Source organism: Myodes glareolus, chromosome 5 (assembly GCF_982192425.1).
Source record: "Myodes glareolus chromosome 5, mMyoGla1.1, whole genome shotgun sequence".
Classification (NCBI taxonomy): Eukaryota; Metazoa; Chordata; class Mammalia; order Rodentia; family Cricetidae; genus Myodes; species Myodes glareolus.
In genome coordinates this window covers 13725114-13746306 of record NC_142030.1, presented here as the reverse complement: position 1 = coordinate 13746306, position 21193 = coordinate 13725114, and the positions used below count along the sequence as shown (strand labels likewise).

Genomic DNA, 21193 nt, shown 5'->3' with positions numbered 1-21193 from the left:
TTAATTTGCTGGATCAAAATCAGAAAGGGCAATTATTTTAGGGGATGGGGTGGGAGCCCATCTTCTGCTGAGGGTGGAGAGACTACTTCCTTGGGTGATATAACCCCATGAGAATCTGAGTTTTCAGCCTCAATAGGGTCCTCCCACATCTCCATCCCAAGCACAGGGTTGCATTCTTTGCTAATTAATGCCTGTCCTTTAACTGCCAACACCCTCCCTGGGACTTGAGCTTCCTTTGTAATTCAGCCAATCTTATAATGAGGGCTTCAGTTTGATTTTCCTCAACTTGAGCTCTGTGGCTCCTGGAGAGAAGATCCTTTTCCAGGGCTGTGCTGGAAAGTTTCATGTCAGCTTGACACAAGCTAAAGTCAACTGAGAGGAAGGGACTTCAATTAAGAAAAAACCCCACAAGATCAGACTGTGGACAAGGCTGTAGGGCATTTTCTTAATTAGTGATTGGTGGTGGAGGGTCTAGACCATTGTAGGTGGTGCCACCCCTGGGTGGGTGGTCCTGGGTTCTATAAGAAAGCAGACTAGATAGGCCTTGAGCAGCAAGTTGGTAAGCAGCACCCCCCCCCCCCCCAAGGCCTCTGAATGCCTTTGCGATGAGGTTTGGCTTGCCACGTGGGTGCTGAGCTCTGGATTCTGCTCCTTTGATTGTGGAGCAAACACTCTGAACTCCAGAGCTCTTCTAGCCCCCACCTCTGGAGTCTGAAACTCTGTTTCTGTTCTTCCTCTCCACGGCTGCTGGATGCTAGCAGGGCACAGGGGATGTTGCAGCACTGAAAAGAAAGAACCGGCAAACAGCAGGACCAAATGTGGCCAGTGCTGCTGCTAATAACCGTAAGGAGTAATGACCATATTATGTAAGAGATCATTAAGGAGACACATATGGGATTGCAGGAATGATCAAGTTCAACATCTGTTCCTAATAAAAAGATCCTTAAAAATCAGAACTAGATGGCAAGTTTCTTAACCTGATTAAAAAGTATCATGCTTAAGCATGAGCCAACATCAAATGCAATGTGATGGTAATGAAGACCTTTTCATCAAGCCAGGTGCAGTCAAGGTGCTTATAACCGCATTATCATTTAGTTTCCTAACATTCTGTCCAACTTTATAAAAATAGAATAGAAAGAAGCAAAGATAATGCCACAGAGAAGAAAGCTATTATTTTGTGCAGATGAGAATACAGCTACTGAAAACTCTAAGAAATAACATAGAAAAAATATGTAAGAATTAATGAGCTCAATAGAGTAACCGAATACCTAAGTACTTACATAAAGATCAATAGCCTGCTTTTCTAACATTAAAAACAAGTTACAAAATACAATAAAACCCGAGGCCAGATCATAATTGCAGTAGTTATGAAATGGCTACAAATAACCTTAATGAAGACTGAACAATGTATTTGTAGAAAACTGCAAAGTTGTTAGTTATAAAAAAGATTCAGAGTTACAGAATATGTCAAAGACTTTGATTTCCCCACTTCTCTCTCTCTCTCTCTCTCTCTCTCTCTCTCTCTCTCTCTCTGTGTGTGTGAGAGAGAGAGAGAGAGAGAGATAAAGAGAGAGAGAGAGAGAGAGAGAGAGAGAGAGAGAGAGAGAGAGATTTTGAGAGGCAGATCTCTCTGCTTAGCCCAAGCTTGCCTTTAACTCAAGAGCCTCTAAACCTCTGCAGTGCTAGGCTAGGTATGAGATCTCACATTCAGCTGAGTGCATAGCTTCTTTGTAATTCAGTTGTTTTATTTAATTGAGTAATATGGTGTGTTATTTTCTTAAGGCATCATTTCTCTTTTCACTTGGGCTATGAACCTTCGTAACCCCCTCTGTCTCCTCCATAGCAATTAAGAATATTACAATTAAAAAATATTGATTCAGTTGTTTGTTTAGTAAATTTGTTAGCTTCCACCATTTTTCCAGACACTTGGATGAGTCTCTAGCATGCAGTGGGTACTGGATTAATACAAACATGCTATAACATGTAAAAATCTTATATTTGTTCCTTTCTGTCTTCAAGAAGTAGTTTTAAGCTGAATGGCCAGGAACTTGAGGAAAAGAGTTATTACCACAACACTTATTAATTCAACATATTAAACCACATTTAACAATATATGCCTTTAATAGACCAAGTATAGAAAAAGTAGAAGAGAAAAAGTAAAGACTATTTACCAACCTTCAAAGCCTAGAGCAGAGGGAAAGCCTAGCATGTGGTAAGATAAGCCAAGACCCCAATAGACACAAATCCACACAATTAAAACCTTCCAAGTGGAGGGCAATATGGCCGAAGTAATGTGATATATTATGTATCAAGACTTAGGTACTTGATCTTCTTGATTTAGTGTGATACTAGTACTGATTGAAGAAAATATGGGGTTTTTTTTTGAACAATGGGGGGTTTTAGGCTTAATCTCTGGGTTCATTTTGCATCTTAAAGAAAATGAATCTCTGCCTATCAGTTCCTTTATCCACAAGGTGGGAACACTTTGCCTTGAAGTGTTGTAAATTGTTGTGTAATATAAGTAAAGTCATTGAGAAAAGAAATCACTTGGACAGTCTTAATTAGTTATTATTACTATTTTACATCTAAACCCAGTGTACTCAAAGGTACCTATGGATTTAGTTGTATTCACAAAGGTATCAGTATAGTTGGCTTATAGAGGGGGACTTCCAGTGGCCTACTAAGAGAAAGGCTACGAAGATTTGGATGAACATTTTCCATAGAGTTTAGCTAGTTTGATAACATGTTTACAGTCACATAGATGGAAAATGACATGGAAATGAAATGAAATTTATGCCCTGTCAATGCTGAAGCATGCATGGGCAGCTCGTATAAGGCAGTTCTGTTGACTTGTCCATTGGTGCGGGAGAATTGTTTGTATTCTGTCAATCATGTATTTTAATAAAATGCTGATTGGCCAGGCAGGAAGTATAGGCGGGGAAACCAGACAGGAAGTAGAGGCAGGGCAATGAGAATAGGAGAAGGCTAGGGAGGAGGAAGCTCCCTCCGCCATTCCTGCCCAGACCACCAAAGAGGCAACATGTGAGCTGCCACGCTGAGAAAGGTACTGAGCCGTGTGGCTAACATAGATAATGATAATGGATTAATATAAGTTACAAGGACTAATAAGGAGCCAGTCAATTAGGACTGACCTAATGGGCCAGTCAGTTTATAATCTTATGGAGTCCTGTGTGTAATTTCCTTTGGGGCTTGTGGGTTGTGGGGTACCGGGTGGGACAGAAACCCCAACAAGCCAACCCTCATGTTACAAATGGCACCCAAACGTGGATAACTAAATCCACAGAAAGCCTGAGAAAGCTTGGGAAAGAATAAAGTAAAGCATGTTTTCTTGGTAGCAGCAATTTCTTGGGTTTGCTCTGCTTGCTAGAGGCAAGCAAACGCTCTCATCTAAGAGAGGCTTCCTGACTCAGCTTTAGCTGCAAAACCCTGCAGCTCTTTTAAGAGGTCCTGCCATGAAACACTTAAATGGTGTTGACAAAAAGCTGAATGCATGCTTTTTGGTTGTCAGCCGTAGCAGGAAAAAAGCTGTGCCGTTTTAAAATGCCGGCTGTCCTGCCAGGGCAAACTCTGACTCTTTCAGGCAGGCAGTCCAACTGAGTGTGGTCTGTGAGCAGAATGCTCCAGCTTGCTTGCTGGTAGGGACCTTGAAATGCCATAGAGATGTAGCAATGAAAATGGCTCCAGGGGTCCTCTGCCAGGAGGCTGGAAAGCTAAGGAATTAGCTGGATCTAGCCGTCAAAGCCACAGCTCTCCATATTGCTTAGCAAATTAAAGACTCATATGGTCAGAAAAAGAGAGATATACAGTAAAGAGAGATTCAAAGAGGAAGAAAACCTCTAAATGGTCTACAGTGTGAAAAATATATGCAGGCTAAAGTTTAAAGTCATTAAAAATAAAAAAAGAAAGAAAGAGAGAAGTAGGGTGTGGTGGTACACACCTTTAATCCCAATGCCTGGGAGGCAGAGGTAGATTGACCTCTGTGACTTCAAGGGGCAGAGGTAGATTGACCTCTGTGACTTCAAGGTGTGGTACCATACACCTTTAAACCCAATGCCTGGGAGGCAGAGACAGACAGACCTCTGTGAGTTCAAGGTGTTGTGGCACACACCTTTAATCCCAGCACTGGGTAGACAGAGACAGGTGAATCTCTGTGAGTTCAAGGGCAGCCTGGTCTACAGAGTTATTCCAGGACAAAGATATACAGAGAACCTGTATCTAAAAGTAAAAGTAAAAATAAAAGAAATAGACGTTGAAATAAAGCTGCATAAAGATGGGAAATACACAGAGAATCTTGATACTGTATGCTATTATGCTCTCTTTGAATTGTTTGAATGCTGAGAAAGGAGCAACAGCTGCTAAAATACTTTTGTTTATAAATTCTGCTGAACTAACCCAAGGTAGGTATTTTGAGAATACCTTGGCTTCAAAACTGAAGTCAAAAGGTATGTTACTTTGGAGAAGAGATTTTGCTTTTGTTTCCACAGAAAATGAGAGGCTGTGGATTCATTTTGAGTTAAGAAAAATTCTGTTTGATCAAGGAAGACCACCAGAGGAATCTCTGGTAGGAACAGATGGCCCAGATGTCTGAGTTCTTCATCCAGAACCGGTTCAAGACTGATGCCTGAGATGATCAAAACTCACAGGATACTCCAGTCAGGACTTGATTATAACTCTAAATTTTCTTTAGGTCCCCATAAGATTATCATCACCCCCAACCAGCAGGAAGTAGCCTGAAATACTACGCCCACATTCCCAACAAGTAGACTATGGGTATTTTCCTTTGTTTAAAAAAAAAAAGAGGGAAATGGTGCAGGAGAATTGTTTGTATTCTGTCAATCATGTATTTTAATAAAACGCTGATTGGCCAGGCAGGAAGTATAGGTGGGAAAACCAGACAGGAAGTAGAGGCGGGGCAATGAAAATAGGAGAAGGCTAGGGAGAAGGAAGCTCCCTCCGCCATTCCTGCCCAGATCACCAAAGAGGCAACATGTGAGCTGTCACACTGAGAAAGGTACTGAGCCATGTGGCTAACATAGATAATAATAATGGATTAATATAAGTTACAAGGACTAATAAGGAGCCTGACCTAATGGGCCAATCAGTTTATAATCTTATGGAGTCCTGTGTGTAATTTCCTTTGGGGCTTGCAGGTTGTGGGGTACTGGGCGGGACAGAAACCCCAATAAGCCAGCCCTCATGTTACAGTCCATATTGGGTTTCATGGTCTAAGCTGATGAGGACAATTGACCAGGTCTCTTCCTCAAGAGAGCACCAGATCTCATTATAGATGGCTGTGAGCCACCATGTGGTTGCTGGAAACTAAACTCAGGACCTCTGGAAGAGCAGGCAGTGCTCTTAACCCCTGAGCCATCTCTCCAGTCCAGATGGAAAAATGCCACATATGTAAATAAAAGCCCAGAAGGGAAAGAACATTGCCAGTGGCTGTTTGTGAAGCCTGTTCTTGGCTTATCTCTAACACTATCTTCTGTCTTCAGTGTTTAGAAATGCAATATGGGATATTTTAAGATAAAAGAATATAAATTTAGGGAAGGAAAAAGAAGGAAAGCCTGGGACTTTCGTAATTCAAAAATTTGTTAGTGACTGATTTTCAGAAATATTTCCGAAGCTATGGCATCTTTCAGCATTGGAGAGCCTTTTCAAATGAGGGGGAAAAGCCAGTTAGGTTCTAAAACCAAAGGCTTGACTTGTGACTTCCTATATTGTTAGACTCTCTGAGAATTCAGATGGGAGCCCCTCCCCACCCCCAGTTTGTCAGATTTCTATCACTATTGAGCTGGCTGAGATAATTCACTGATAAAGAACAGTTTTATTTGCCTCAGAGTTCTGAAGGTTCATGATGGAGCAGCATCACAGATTTTGCTCTCTGAAGATGCAATGCATCATGGGTGAGCACATACTGAAAGAAAACTGCTCTCATCAACCAGGAAGAGAACAAGAGGACGAGACTGCAATCCCACAATCCCCTTGGAGGGTAGGGCCACATTGACCTAAGAATGGCCATTTAGAGTCTCCTTCCATTTAAAACTTCTACCCCACCTCCTAGTAGCACTGTCCTAGGGAACCAAGCACATGAACCTTCAGGCACATTTATTCAAACTCAGGCAGTCACAGTGGAAGACTCCGAAACACAGATTAGTGGGCATCTGTGCCCGGAAACCAAATGAATAAAACTGGCCAGCACCTTCACTGACGAGTGCTTGAAGAGAAACAAGGTTCAGGGCTCATAATGTGTAGTTCAGCTGTGTGCTGTCTACCCCACATTTCTGTCTCATCCTCCTTTCCCCCACCCTACCCGTCTCTCTATTACCATCTACCTCTCTGAGCTCTCTATGTAGCTTGTAAAATAGTTCAGTGCTTCCAGAGGGCAGCTCAGCAGTCTACCCTCTAATTTAATAATCTTGCTGCTGTCAATCAATCATAATGAAACAGAGGTATGCAGAAAGAAGTGTGAAATGAATACTGGTCACAAAACTACGCATCACAGTGAAAATCAAAACCGCAGAATAAGAAGGGCTGGCCAAGCAAATTGCTATATATATGTATGATAAATGCATGTGTGGCTATTAAAATTGCTTTTGTATTATTATAAACAATGTCCAGTAGCAAAACATCAGTAATCAAGTTCCCATAAACACCAGGACTGCAGTTATGTAAAAGAGAGACACACAAAGTTCCCACAGTTGTGTTGTAACTGTTCACTAACGAGAAAACCCCAGAAAGTTAGCAGTGATTTTGTCGGGGTGGCACAATGATGGTCCAACTATGCTAGCATCACCACGACACATACCTGAGATTATCAGGCTTTAAAAAAAAAAAGGATGCATTTTGGTCACAGTTTGGGAGGTTCCAAGGCATAATTGATTGGCCTTGTTTTGGGGCCCATGGCAAGGAAGCGCAACATGGCAAGAGAGCATGTTTGGTTAAATAGCTCACATCATACCAGGAAGCAGAAAATATATATCAAAAAAGAATATGATACTACAGTCTCCTTTGGAGACATGCCTCCAATGACTCAAAGACTTTCCAGTAAGTCTGTCTTAGTCACTTTCTGCTTTCTGATAGAATACCATGACCAAGACAGCTTAGGGAAGGGATGGAAGGAAGGGTTTATTTGGGCTTCCTGTTCCAGAGGGAGAGAGTCTATCACCATCACAATGGAGATGCTATGATTGCTATCGTTGGTGCTGGAGCACAGTGGGGAGCTTATATCTTAAAACCACAAGCAAGTAGTGAAAGAGGTGGAGCTGGGAATGGCCAAAGCAGCCCCCAACCCCCTCACCTCCAGCCTCGGCCACCAGTGATGTACTTCTTCCAGAAAAGCCACACCCCCTAAGCCTACCCAAACAGTTCCACTTTCTGGAGATCAAGTTTCAAATGCCCCAAAATAAGGGGGGCATCTGATTCAAACCACTACAAGGATATATATATGTATATGAAGCTGGGTTTTGTGTGTAGCCCTCAAATTGACTTATGATCCTCTGCCTTTTCCTCCTGAGTGCTGGGATTACAGGCATGTGTTACCTCACCCAGCTACTGAGTTCTACCTCTTAAAGGTTCCATCACCTCCCTTTGGTGGTGACAAAAATGATCTGTGAAGGCCAGTCACCCAAACCATAACAGTGATTAACTCTTTTAAAAATGTTTGCATGAGTTCAAAGAATTTTATAGTAAATATATGTCATTTTAATATGTAGCAAAGCATTCAATATTGTTTAGTAAAGAAGCAGACTTAATTGTTGTCATGGGAATGGAAAAGTCTATGTGCCTGAGATCATCCATCTCCCAAGAAGCCATCTTCAGGCCCTCACATCCTTAGTTCCACATGGCATCATCTACTTACTTGAAAGATTCCTCCAATGGGGACCAGAGACTCTGATGATTTCATTTTCAGTCAGTGGATTAATTTTGAATGAGCACATAAATGAGGAGACACGTGTTTAATGAAGGCAGAGAAAACAAACAAGGCTGGTGTATTACCATCTCATTATGGCTTGGGAATCAAGACAGTCTCTGGGTCTCTCAGTTTTTATTCACATATGGGTCTTGATGGCAAGTTTATTTAAATCCATTTATGTTCCAAGAGTCAAGCCAGGCAGGACAGGAGAAAGCCAGATTTTCCTCTGCTTAGGAAGACTTCTTTACCTTTCAGAGTGATGATGACTATAGCTCTCTTGGAGGGAGGGTGGCAAGTTCCCAGAGGTGCCCTTACAACAAACATGGGCTTACTGAAGCTCAGTGGTCCTCAGAGGGGTTATATCCATGCTGTGTCTCCCTTTGTTGCTCACCTCTGTTGCCTCTTCTCCACCATGGGCCTTGGAGAACAAGAGGATTGTTGGCGGAGGCTGCTCATTCATTCCTGGCCACTTAGACCCAAAAGAATCAGTAAGAAACTATATTATTTGCAATACTGTTTGGCCAATAGCTTAAGTGTATTGGTAGCAAGCTGTTCTATCCTAAACTAACCCATCTCCATTAATCTGTGCATCACCATGAGGTCATGGCCTACCAGCAAAGTTTTGGTGGGCTCCGGTGGAGGCCTCTGTCTCTGGCGGTGGTTACATGACTTCTCACTGACTCTGCCTTCTTTCTCCTCTATTTCTATTTAAAATTCCTGCCCTACTCTACTCTGTTAAGCCACTGGCCGAAATAGCTTTATTCAGTAACCAAAAAAGCAACACATATACAGAAGGGCTTCCCATTTCCCCTTTTCTGTTTAAACAAAAAGGAAGGCTTTAATGTTAACATAGCAAAATTACATACAACAAAACAGCTATCAAGCAAGAATTATAGCTACAATATTGATATATACTTTATCTTTTATCACAACTACGGAAAATTATAACTAAGACTCCAAAAGGATAGAACATTACCTAAGTAAACTGGAAGTGCATTGTAAACAACTTCCAAAACTCTAGAATTGACAGAGACACCCTGCTGCCTGAACGGTCACCCAAAGTTTTCTGTACTGTTGGGGTATCCATCTTCAGCCTACTGGACCATAGTATCCAGCATACTTTTCCATGAAGCAAGACATTTCAAAGACAGTTCTGCCTATATTGGTAGTTTGTCAGTCACTTTCTTTTGTGTCCTACGGAATGTCTGGCAGACTCTTTCATGAAGCAGAAACCCTGAAGGAAGGACTCACCCCCTTTAGATAGTTTCAGCAGTCATTTTTCTGTGGGTCCTGAAAGTCCAGTCAAGCCGTTCAGGCAAGAGCAAATGGCTCTTAATGGCTAATAAACTATAAAGAGCCTCTTTGATGCCCATTTTCCTCTTGAAGTAATTGGTGCTGTCAGGAGCAGATGTGTCTCATTGTTAGGAAAAGTCTAAGTTCTTAAAACATTTTAAATGCCATATTCTGTAGTCTTTGAAAGATCTGAAGAATATCTATCTGTCTGAAATACATCTCTGTACATCTAGAAAACCTAACTAACATGACTACAAGCTTGACTATTATAGATGACTCTCTATTAACCTGTATTTCTTAATTATACATTACATTTTAAATGAGCTGCACAAACACAATACCTTAATCAAGAGCAGAAACATACATATAACAAAATTGACCTTAAATTTGTATCAATAAACCAAGATCCATACCAATGCAAAGTATTCATCTCTATATTATATCCCTCTTTAAATATGAACAAACATTTATAAACAATATTTGGGAAACTGGGCATATTTCTATCCAAACTGCTTCCTGCTTTTTGTTGGGCAGAGTAATTTTAGGGTTTGTGGAGGTGGAGAACTTTCAAGTGGGTCTTGGTTTATCAAACCACATTATCCTGGAAGGAATCCACAGGTTCTCATCCTCTGTGGAAACAAAAGCAGACCATCTTTTCCAAAGCAACAAATCCTTAGACCCAAATTTTGAAGTCAAGATACCTTTAAAATATATATAATGGTTTAGCTTAGCAGCCCATACAATGAAATGTCTCTCTGTACTTAACTCATTCACAGTCAAAAAATTCAAAGAAAACACAATAATATACATAATCCAGACTCTGTGTATTTTCCATCTTTACGTGACTTATTTAATTCTTTACCCCTTCAATCTATGACTGTCCATACTCTGTCTCTTTAAAGATTTTGTTTTAAATCTTAAAACCATTTACTTCTATTTATGACTGTCTTTATTCTTTTTCTTTTCTTTCTCAGGCCTACATACATATATCCAATATTGTGACACATTCAAAGATCTTTTTTATCTGGATCTGTCTTTATTGCGTATCTGTAATCCTTTTCTGACCAGGACTGCTTCTTCTTAAAATGGTAAGCAGCTTGGTCTCAGCAGCCCTGGATGCTGGCTCCACCTCTCTCTACCTTTCAATATGGTAGAGGTACCATTACTGCCAGCTCTGGGGCTGCCAGGTAGGAGCCTCGCATACCACTTTAACTCTGAGAAGGAGCATATAGCACATAAACCCTTTTTATCTGTGTAATAGCTAAATTTGCCATGCAGCACACTCTGTGGCCTGGAAATATCTCTGTGTATGGCAGCAGGAATCTACCATGCTCTCCTGCCTGTGGACCCTTAGCAGATCCCATCTCACTGCCTACTCAGGTGGGGCACGCTGAGCTGCGGGCATGGTCTCAGCTACTTTCTCCTGACTCCAAGTGGGCACAAACGCATTCGGACTGAAGTGGGTGGCAGGCATAAGCTCCAAATGTTTCTGATCATGTTGGTGGGCCAGTCTGTGGGCTTGTTCATTCCCGGTCGCTTAGACCTGAAATAATCACTCAGAAACTATATTATTTGCTGTTTGGCCAATAGGTTAAGTGTATTGCTAGCTAGCTGTTCTATCCTAAACTAACCCATTTCCATTAATCTGTGCATTACCATGAGGTCATGGCTTACAGGCAAAGTTCTGGCAAAGCAGTGGCTACACAGCGTGGTTTCTCTCTGACTCTGCCTTCTTTCTCCTCTATCTCTGATTGGAATTCCCACCCTACTCTACTTTTCTAAGCCACTGGCCAAAACAGCTTTATTTACTAACCAATAAAAGCAACACATATATAGAAGGACTTCCCACAGAGGATCAGATGCCACACAGATTGCACACTCTGTTGTACTGTAGCAGCCTCTGACTCCTCAGGACTCATGTTCTTCTTACTGGTAAGGTGTGTGAAATGGGGACAGGTGGCCCACCTGAGGCCACTTGCTTACCTATTGTGCATCTTCACACCCAATTGTGTTTTTGTATGACATCCACAACCGAGGCAAAAAAGAGAAGTATATGGATGTAGTTTGAGTGTGACTTTCACGTTTGACAGACATCCACTATGGGATGGTTTATTTTAATATCCTTTAGCCTCTTATTTCCATATTGGTAAAATGGTATGGTAAAAATTTAACATCAAACACTTAATGACAGGCACATGGCCTTACAAAAACCAATTTACCTCCATCTCTTCAAGCTCAGAAATCAAATACTATCAGTTACTTAGCCATAATAAAATCCTTTTTGGCTGCTTTTATGCTATCCATTTAAAACAAAAGCTCTTTGTAACAAAATAATTTCATTTAAGATTCTTATTAAAATTATTATAGGTGTTTTTTCATAGCAGTATTTAGAAGGCTTGCATAAAATACTTGTTAATATGTAAAATTATACCAATATATACAAGCTAGCTTATTGCACAAATAGGAATCTTATTTATCTTAACTCCTAGAGGGAAGAAGCGGAACATCTATTAAACAATTTGCCTGCTACTTTACATGCACTATCTTATTTAACTTTGAGCAATTTTATTATTTTGCAAATGAGAGACTAGAGGCTGGGAAATATTAAGTAACTTATATGAGATATAGAGGGAAAGAGCCAAAACATGTACCCTGAGTGCTCTTGGTTAGGGTTTCTATTGCTGCGAAGAGACACCATGACCTTGGCAACCCTTATAAAGGAAAGCATTTAATTGGGGTGGCTCACTTACAGTTCAGAGGCTCAGTCCATTATCATCATGCTGGGACACGGCAGCGTGTAGGCAGACATGGTGCTGGAGGATGAGAGTCCTACATCTTGTAGGCAGCAGGAAGTAGTCTGAAACACTGGGCAGTATCTTAAGTATATATGAGACCTCAATGCCAACCTCCACAGTGACACACTTCCTCCAACAAGGCCATCCCTACTCCAACAAAGTCACCCCTCCAAGTAGTGCCACTCCCTTTGGGAGGACATTTTCTTTCAAACCATCACACGGAGTCTATTTGACTTTAAACATGAACTTTCCCTCTTCCAAATTCTAGGAACCCAATGGTGGAAGGGTGAACTCTGCATCTCCTGGCCTTGAGCCCTAACTTTCAGAATGATAAGATTTCCTGGATATAACTAGGGTTCATTCTTGGAGTCCCCTGGTGTGTGGGGCATCCTCCAAGTTTTGAAGTGTATAATTTAATATGCAAATTAAATTTTAATTTTTATTGCTTTTCCTTTTTATTCTCAAAAGGACATAGCAGAAGAGCTAGAGCTGAGGATAAGAAAAACCATAAGTGGCTATATGGCGTCTTGATGGACATTTAATTTATTACATTTTCATAAATCCATCTTCTAAAACCTCTTGATTCAGAGGGACACCCAAGTGTCAGCTCAGAAGCCCTGACAGTCACTCTCCTGAACTTCTTGCCCTCTGGTGTGACACCTGACCAAAATAAAGCAACAGGACAATTCCTATGGGGACTCTGACTGTGGAGTTAACCTGTGGCATGTTAGAGTCAGAAAATAGACAACTGGTTCCTCACAGGCTTTGTCAGTGGCTGAGAGCCCAGCATCCCCTTAAGTCAAGAAGCTAGTGCTGCCCGCAAGGGGTGGTGGACTGTCTCTGGGCTCTGCTTTCTGATTCTGTTTTACCCCCAGGCTCTGCCTCCCTGCAGGGAAGAAGGGTGTGTCTCCCAGGGTGGTCTAGCATCTTCCTCCAGGCACTGAAGGCAGAGGGTGTGAGAGGAAACTGAAACTGAAACCTTGGACAAACTTCTTTCTAATCACAAGCAGGACAAAATTTCTAGGGGTGGGGGCTGGATGGGCAGAGACCAGTTATCCTTCACTGGTGCCTCAGGCAGGGCTTCCTTAGTTGGAGCTGAGAAAGTGGCAGGCAGCAAGTGACAGAACCAGTGACCTCACATGCCATGTGTTGAAGCCTTGGTCTCTAGACCATAGACCTATGAAAAGCAAAGGACCTTTTAAAGAGGTCACTGGGAGGAGGGGAGGCTTGCAGGGGACAGAGGGACCTCAGCTTCTTCCTTATCCTGTCTCAGTCTTCAGAGTACGTTTCTTGTGCCTCATGGTTCTTCCATGATGCAAGCTTTACCACAGGCTGAAAAGCAATGGGGCTAAGGTGTTATAGATTATAGCCTCTGAAACTGTGAGCCGCATCACCCCCTTTCTCTTCCTAAATTGCTTGTCTCAGTTGTTTGTTACTGTACCAGAGAGTCCACATAACAGGAAAACATTATCCTTCTCCTTGTCTCTTGAATATCGTAGTTGTTGGGTCCAGGGGGGTCGCACAAAGATGAGAACACCACCAAGTCTAATAAACCAGAAGCAAACTTTATTCCAGAAACCAGATCCTAGGAAAACCAGAAGCAAACTTAAAAATAAAAAAATAAAAATAAAACACCGCGGGGCACAGAAGCTTATCAGCTAGCTGAGACCACAGCCAGAAATGGTGTTTGTTAGGCTGTGGCAAAGGCTGGTTTTTGAACCTACTTTTTATAGCAGGGGCACCAGGCATTATCCCTGAACAAAAGAATTTTACAACCTTGCCCTGACCCTTGGGTTGGTCAGCGGAGACCCTAAAGAGGGGAGTGAGTGCTAGTGTCCATGAGTAATTAGGCAGCCATCATGAAATATGTTTTAGGAGAGACTACAACGAAACTCACTAATTGCAAGAAAACAGATATCTTTAGCAATTCGTCAGAAAGGGGGCTGCTTGTAACACTAGAAGGTTAATAAATTAGGATTCTTGGACTGAGAACTTAGAAGAAAAGTCTTTCATATTATTTTTAGGTAAATTGACTGCCATACTTTACAATCTTCATTATCAGAGCTCATTAAAACCTTCTTTTATTTATCCACTGTCTCCTGGTATCCCCGAGTACAAACTGAGGTCATGCCTCTCCTCTGGTAGTGCTAGTCTCCCATAACAGAGACAGTGTCTGACTCAGAGGTCACATATCTCTGTCTCCTAAGGGTTAAACTCAGTTCACACCTACTGTTTGTTAAGGACAGTCAAGACACTACCCTCAGTTTACAGGGAGATGCTCTGGCCTTGTAATAAAAAAGTCAGTTGTAAATAGCTAACTTGATGGAGATTTCCCAGGCATCCGAGAAAGTAATCCCTGTGAAGATTGATCTGTGATCTGCTGAGAAAGTTGTTGATAGTTTACTTAGGTTTACAGCTTTATGTGTCCTTCTTCCTACATCCTAAACTTCTACCTTCTAATCTTTAGTGTCTATATTTCTATTTCTATATTTTTATTCTTGTCTTCAGACCTTTCATTTCCCCCTTCGGATTTGTGACTAATCAAATCTTTGATTAGTTTTTAATTAAAGTCTCTGACTTGGCCTTTTCCAACCTAGTTTGGGGACAGGGACGATGTATTCTTTTCTGTAGCTGCTTCAAGCTGAAACGGGACGTAGATGTTTAGGGCCCAGAAAAGCTGGAAGGCCAGTCAAAGGTAAAGAGGGAATAAAGGGCACTAAACAGGAAGGTCTGAACTGACCCAGCTGGAGACAAGCTGCATTCTTGTCAACTGGATCAGTCCATGCCAGCCTGTAGCAATTGCTGGGTTTATAGGTTGTAGTCAGCAGCTGATGCTTGGATGTGTCTGTCAGTCAAGTGGAACCCTGCTAAAACAGATATAATCAGAGACAAACGTTAAAATTTAGAAATTTAAAGGAAAAATTACATTTGAAACCTTTAGAAAAATGGGCAAAGTCTTAAGACAGGAGAGGGAGGGAGATATCCTTAGTATCAGACAGGTAGGAACTTTAGGTTGTACTTATCTGGAGTCCTTTTGATCTGTGAGAGGTGGATTAAGTCTCAGGGCTTCTTTGGTTCTCTGAAGCTTGCACGAATTTTTAACTTTATGAAAAAATATAAGTCTTAGACATATTAACATCTCCTTGTTTATGATCTGTACTGATATTTACATTGTAGAAATGGCAGTATATTCATATCAGAAATAAATCTGGTTGAAAACGTTAATTTTTTTTTAATCCAGAAAGCTGTGACAGATTTTTTTTACAATGAAAGGCATCCTCGAGTATTTTGTAGAGCTCGATTAATAGCTTATTAGAATTTTGTCAATTAATATTAAGTCTGTAAAATTTTGGAGTCCTAAATATAACAGCAGCATAATGAGAGAAATCTGAAACATGTTATTTTTAATCATTTTTAATTGTTTTTTTTAATATTTAAGCCTTTTTATCTTTAGACCTTTATAACTTGCATTTACATATATCTTAAGTACCCTTTTTTGTACTCTGAAACATTTTTATTTACGTATCTTAAGTTACCTTTTTGGACATTTTAAAACATTTTTTTAGACCCCTAAACTTTTTTAGATTTTTTTAAAGTTTTGCATCATAAAACAACTTTTATTTATTTATTTTTTTACCAGTGGGTACAGGTCACTGACCATTGAGAGCAGTCATGTAAAGTTCTTTTAAACAAAAGAATGATAAGAAGTTATACTGAAATCTGTTTTGTGCGTTTTTCTCTTTGTCTTTCCCTCTTTTTCTCTCTATCTCTCTGTCTCTCTGTCTTTCCCTCTTTCTCTCTCTGTCTCTCTGTCTTTCCCTCTTTCTCTCTCTGTCTCTCTGTCTTTCCCTCTTTCTCTCTCTATCTCTCTGTCTCTCTGTCTTTCCCTCTTTCTCTCTCTATCTCTCTGTCTCTCTGTCTTTCCCTCTTTCTCTCTCTGTCTCTCTGTCTTTCCCTCTTTCTCTCTCTATCTCTCTGTCTCTCTGTCTTTCCCTCTTTCTCTCTCTACCTCTCTGTCTCTCTGTCTTTTAAAGCTATTAGTCGTCAAACAGCATCAGAGTTCTGAGAGGAATAAATTTTACCTGAGGTATTGACGTTAAAAAATGACAGAGACTTACTTGCTGGCTGCCTAGACAGCTACCCCAGAGTCCTCCATGGTCTTTCAGGGCAGGTGAGAAGGCAACATCCCTCTTCAGGCTGGCAAAGTCCCAGAACATCCCATAGACTTCTGTGGAGTAAGGACTCATGGGAGGACCAGCCTACCTTTTGCCTTAGGCAACTCAAGGCGGTCGATTTCCCAGTGCCCACATCCTCCACCATCTGAAGAGAGTCTTTGCAGTAGTTGAGGTGAAAAGCAGGTTTTCCCAGTGGATGGTGCTGCCAACTTTGAGCCAGTTTTGAGTAGATCTTCTTCTGTGCCCATCTGTCTTCTTTGGAGGAAATAGAGGAGCTGTCTGGAGCTGGCATGTCTCTCATTATAGAAAACTTTTTAGTAAAACATTTAAATGCCATTTTCTGCAGATCTCTGAGCATTTGAGGACTGTCTTATTAGCTATATCTGAGCAGACAACCCTTGCCATCAGCTATTTGTCCTAAACATACAGGGGACTAGGTAAGGCTTATCTCTGCAATTAATCATATCAGTACTTAGCATGACTATGACCAACAGCTTGTCATTCATAAGCTGACTTTTAACTTGTATGTCTTAACAGTCTATAACATATTAGCAGTTTTTATAAGACTATTATTTTATATTACATTTTTGTCAGATTTAGTCAAGAATATTGATTTTGAATTGAAGCTCTTTTAGTATCAAAATTAAACCTTTTAATCGTAGATGATGAGTTTAGTAAAGAAATTGGGATAGCCACTTTTGGGTAATAGCAGAACAAGTATATATCACATTGAGACTGTCTCCTGAGAAGGCAAAAAAACAATTATATCAGACAATGACCAGAACATTTAGAGGTAAATTTTAAGCTTGGGCAGTCAATAAGGGCTACAGCCAATACATACTGAACACAGTTAATTCATACATTAGAAATGAACAGTTAGTGGCCCTGTTTATGCATTTAAACCAGACAGAACTTTTCTTACTTTTTCAGCTGAAGTTTTAGGCGGGGGAGGGGCTGCAGGCCATTTGTCCTTTCCTGTTGGGTCTGCTCTGCAGCTGCTCTGCTCTGCTCTGGTGTTTCCCGCTGTGTGGCTTTGGAGCAGGAGTCATTTTGTGAGACCAAAACCAACCATCGTCCAGGAGAGGCATCTGACGGTGGCCATCCTTGGTACCTGGCTTTGTAGTTGTCTCTGCTTCCCTCTGTTCTCCTGGCTCCTCCTTGGCATTTGAGTCTGAGACTGCAGTACCTGTGGGGGAGGGGCGATCCTCTCCCTGGTTGTCAGCAGTGCTAGCACAGACAGAAGCCTGCTGAAGCTTCGACTCCTGAGGCCAAAAGGGGCAGGGAAGGCTGGAAAAATTCTACTGTTAGATTTCTGAAATCCTGGAAGTGAGAGAATAGGATCTGAAAGGGTCTGAGGCTCAGAGGAACCTCCTGGTATAAAGACTGATAATCCTTTAAGTCTCATTGTAGGGCTTTGTATAAGACAGTTGGGAAATTTTTAAATTCTTGTGGCAGGCAAATTTAGGTGAGCTGAGCACCAAAGCCCCGATCTTGGTCGTGCCATTCAAAAGCAAAAAGCAGCTAACTCTTGGTTTCAAGAAGTAGGCTGAAGAAGGTGTCCTTAAGATCTAGAACTGCACACACTCCTGGGATGGAGTTCAGCTATTAAAGGAGATGCCTCTCAAGTGAGAGTCTGTTAGGAGAGCCTGTATTCTTTCAGACCTAGGCATAAGGCATAGACTTCAGGCCATGGGGAGATCGTCACCCCCTTCCCAGTGAAATGAATTTGGGCTTTTAGCCAACAAGTTTCTTTCCAGGAGGAAGTAAGACATTCAAGGATAACTATGAAGGAATGCATAACTTTCTTTTTTTTTTTTTCAGTCTCACAGTCTGTATTGTGGTCCAGGTTGCAGAGTCATCCTTGTATCCCCTTGAACCCACGTTTGTTTGTCTCACAGAGGCCACATTGTGGTTTTTAATACTGAATGGTGAGAACCAGTGTCCACTAGGAAATCAACAGGTTGCCCCCAAACGTTTAGGGTTACTCAAGGTTCGAGGAGAGGCTTCAAACCCTCCCCTTTAATCATCTGGATTCATTAATCCCAGGGCTTTTTGTCCCCTCATTGTGAGCATTTCAATTTCCAATCCCCCCCCCCTTTTTTTTTAATCACATTAATCCTTTCTTAAGGAGTAGTGCCCGTTGACTATTTGGAACAGTCTGTATTCCCTCTGCCCATCAGGCCCCCCAGTTCTTATCTGCCAGTAAGACTTTTGCCAGTCCCAAACTTGCTTATCCTCAGGTGTTTCTCTGTTGTTGTAAACCTTAGTGGCAATAGCAATCAATTTAGTCAGATTTTTACCTTTAAGTCCTCTGAGTTGCTGGAGCTTCCTCTTAATATCTGGGGCTGCTCAGTTGATAAAAGCCAGGCTGACTGCCATTTGGTTCTCAGGAGTCTCAGACAGATTGGTGAGCAGTCTAGCAGGGGCTCGGAGACCATCTCTTAATGACTGCCTCATCGTTAGTTGGTCGTCCATCTCATCCTGGAACCTGCTTACGGCATTTTTGCTGAATTCTATCTCTTTCTTCAGTGGTGAACATTATCTGGAGAAATTGTTGGCAATCCAATCCCCAGGTCGGGGAACGTGTAAACAGGACAGTATCTCTTGATTTCTCTTGAGATTTCTCAGGAAAGGAAGGAGTCTGAAGTTTTTAGTTATACAGATCACTGGTTGAAAGAGGAAATAAACCAGGCAGGGGCTGCCATCCCCATCAGGAAGTCCCACAGTGCAGACAGGGAGAGCAGGAGACACCATCGCCCATAGCTGACCACCTGTGGCTTCCCTGAAAGAGTGCTAAAGAGGCTCAGCTCTGAAGTAGGAAGTTGGGGGAGGACAGGAGGGCGAAGTGCTCTGCAAGGGAGCAGAAGGTCTGAGTAGCTCCGGCTTCACAAGGGCTGCAGACAGCTGCAGCGGCCTCCCTGACATCCTGGAAAAGAGAAAGGGGCAAGGTCCAGGGGGACATAGGTTTAGAAGAAGCCTTTCCCATAGTGGAAATTATTTCACACATAACCATAACGAGAAGACTGACAACAGACATGACAACATGACATGAAACAAAATTGACAAGACATCGCTGCGCGCAGGGTCACGTGATCCCATACCAGTTCCAAAAGGCCGCACCTCACGACCTAATGGCCAGAGGAGGAATAAGAGCGTCCCCTATTTTCCCCCGGCTCTGAGATTAGAAGCGCGTCCGCTAGATCTCCTTGAGCCTCCAGACTGTCCGGACACCAGATACCAGAAACAGAACCTTACCAATTGGTAACCACAGAATAATAAAGTTTGCCAAAAACCAGAGACTGGGGTGCTCCCTCAAAACCAGGTTTGCGCTTCCCCGTACGGGCCACCAAAATGTTGGGTCCAGGGGGGTCGCACAAAGATGAGAACACCACCAAGTCTAATAAACCAGAAGCAAACTTTATTCCAGAAACCAGATCCTAGGAAAACCAGAAGCAAACTTAAAAATAAAAAAATAAAAATAAAACACCGCGGGGCACAGAAGCTTATCAGCTAGCTGAGACCACAGCCAGAAATGGTGTTTGTTAGGCTGTGGCAAAGGCTGGTTTTTGAACCTACTTTTTATAGCAGGGGCACCAGGCATTATCCCTGAACAAAAGAATTTTACAACCTTGCCCTGACCCTTGGGTTGGTCAGCGGAGACCCTAAAGAGGGGAGTGAGTGCTAGTGTCCATGAGTAATTAGGCAGCCATCATGAAATATGTTTTAGGAGAGACTACAACGAAACTCACTAATTGCAAGAAAACAGATATCTTTAGCAATTCGTCAGAAAGGGGGCTGCTTGTAACACTAGAAGGTTAATAAATTAGGATTCTTGGACTGAGAACTTAGAAGAAAAGTCTTTCATATTATTTTTAGGTAAATTGACTGCCATACTTTACAATCTTCATTATCAGAGCTCATTAAAACCTTCTTTTATTTATCCACTGTCTCCTGGTATCCCCGAGTACAAACTGAGGTCATGCCTCTCCTCTGGTAGTGCTAGTCTCCCATAACAGAGACAGTGTCTGACTCAGAGGTCACATATCTCTGTCTCCTAAGGGTTAAACTCAGTTCACACCTACTGTTTGTTAAGGACAGTCAAGACACTACCCTCAGTTTACAGGGAGATGCTCTGGCCTTGTAATAAAAAAGTCAGTTGTAAATAGCTAACTTGATGGAGATTTCCCAGGCATCCGAGAAAGTAATCCCTGTGAAGATTGATCTGTGATCTGCTGAGAAAGTTGTTGATAGTTTACTTAGGTTTACAGCTTTATGTGTCCTTCTTCCTACATCCTAAACTTCTACCTTCTAATCTTTAGTGTCTATATTTCTATTTCTATATTTTTATTCTTGTCTTCAGACCTTTCAGTAGTAATTCTGCCTGAGTAATTTCTGGCTGAGAAGTGTTTGGCATCTGGTCTTGGTTTTGAATTTCTGTAAAATGTTGCTTTGAGAATGGTATACATTGTCTCATCAGGGAAATTGCTCAACAAATGTATTTAAGTCTGACGGGACTGCTCTTGTCAGCACTGTGGGCTCCACTCTTTAGCATCTGTTCTAGAACAAACACACCCCAGGGCAGGGGCCCCTGGCACCATGGACAATGATGGCATCTTAGGAACATGGACAGTGTTCCTGCCCACTGATGTCCTCGCCATGGCCGTCCTCTCTGCCTTGCTCAGTGATTGCTACAACTTTGCCTTCCCTCTTATTTTTTTAATTACTCTCTTCCTGTTTGCACTAGAGCTCAGAAAACAAAACAAAAAAATTCTTAACAAACAGATTTAAATTATGTCATGGAAGAAAAAAGGTTACTTAAAAGTAAAACCAAAAATTTGCTTTTGAGTTGAGAGAGGGTGGCTTCAGGCGAATGGTAACGGGAACTGTTCCCCCCCAACCCCATTCTCTTGCAGCAGCGAGGGGGAGAGTGAGGAGACGGCAGTGGTCTCCCAGCAGTTGTGTAAGAGAAGCACAAGGAAGCATTGAGATAACGG

At 41.8% G+C, this 21193-nt stretch overlaps 1 long non-coding RNA gene across 1 annotated transcript; it reads right to left on the bottom strand.

Annotated features, from left to right (window-relative positions):
- Nucleotides 1-13568: 13568 nt before the first annotated feature.
- On the bottom strand, nucleotides 13569-20564 carry LOC148121975 (uncharacterized). The gene is made up of 2 exons (XR_015737838.1): nucleotides 17122-20564; nucleotides 13569-16454 (listed from the first exon to the last, which is right to left on the bottom strand). It is a non-coding gene; the product is annotated as an uncharacterized LOC148121975 (long non-coding RNA).
- Between the last annotated feature and the right edge of the window lie 629 nt (nucleotides 20565-21193).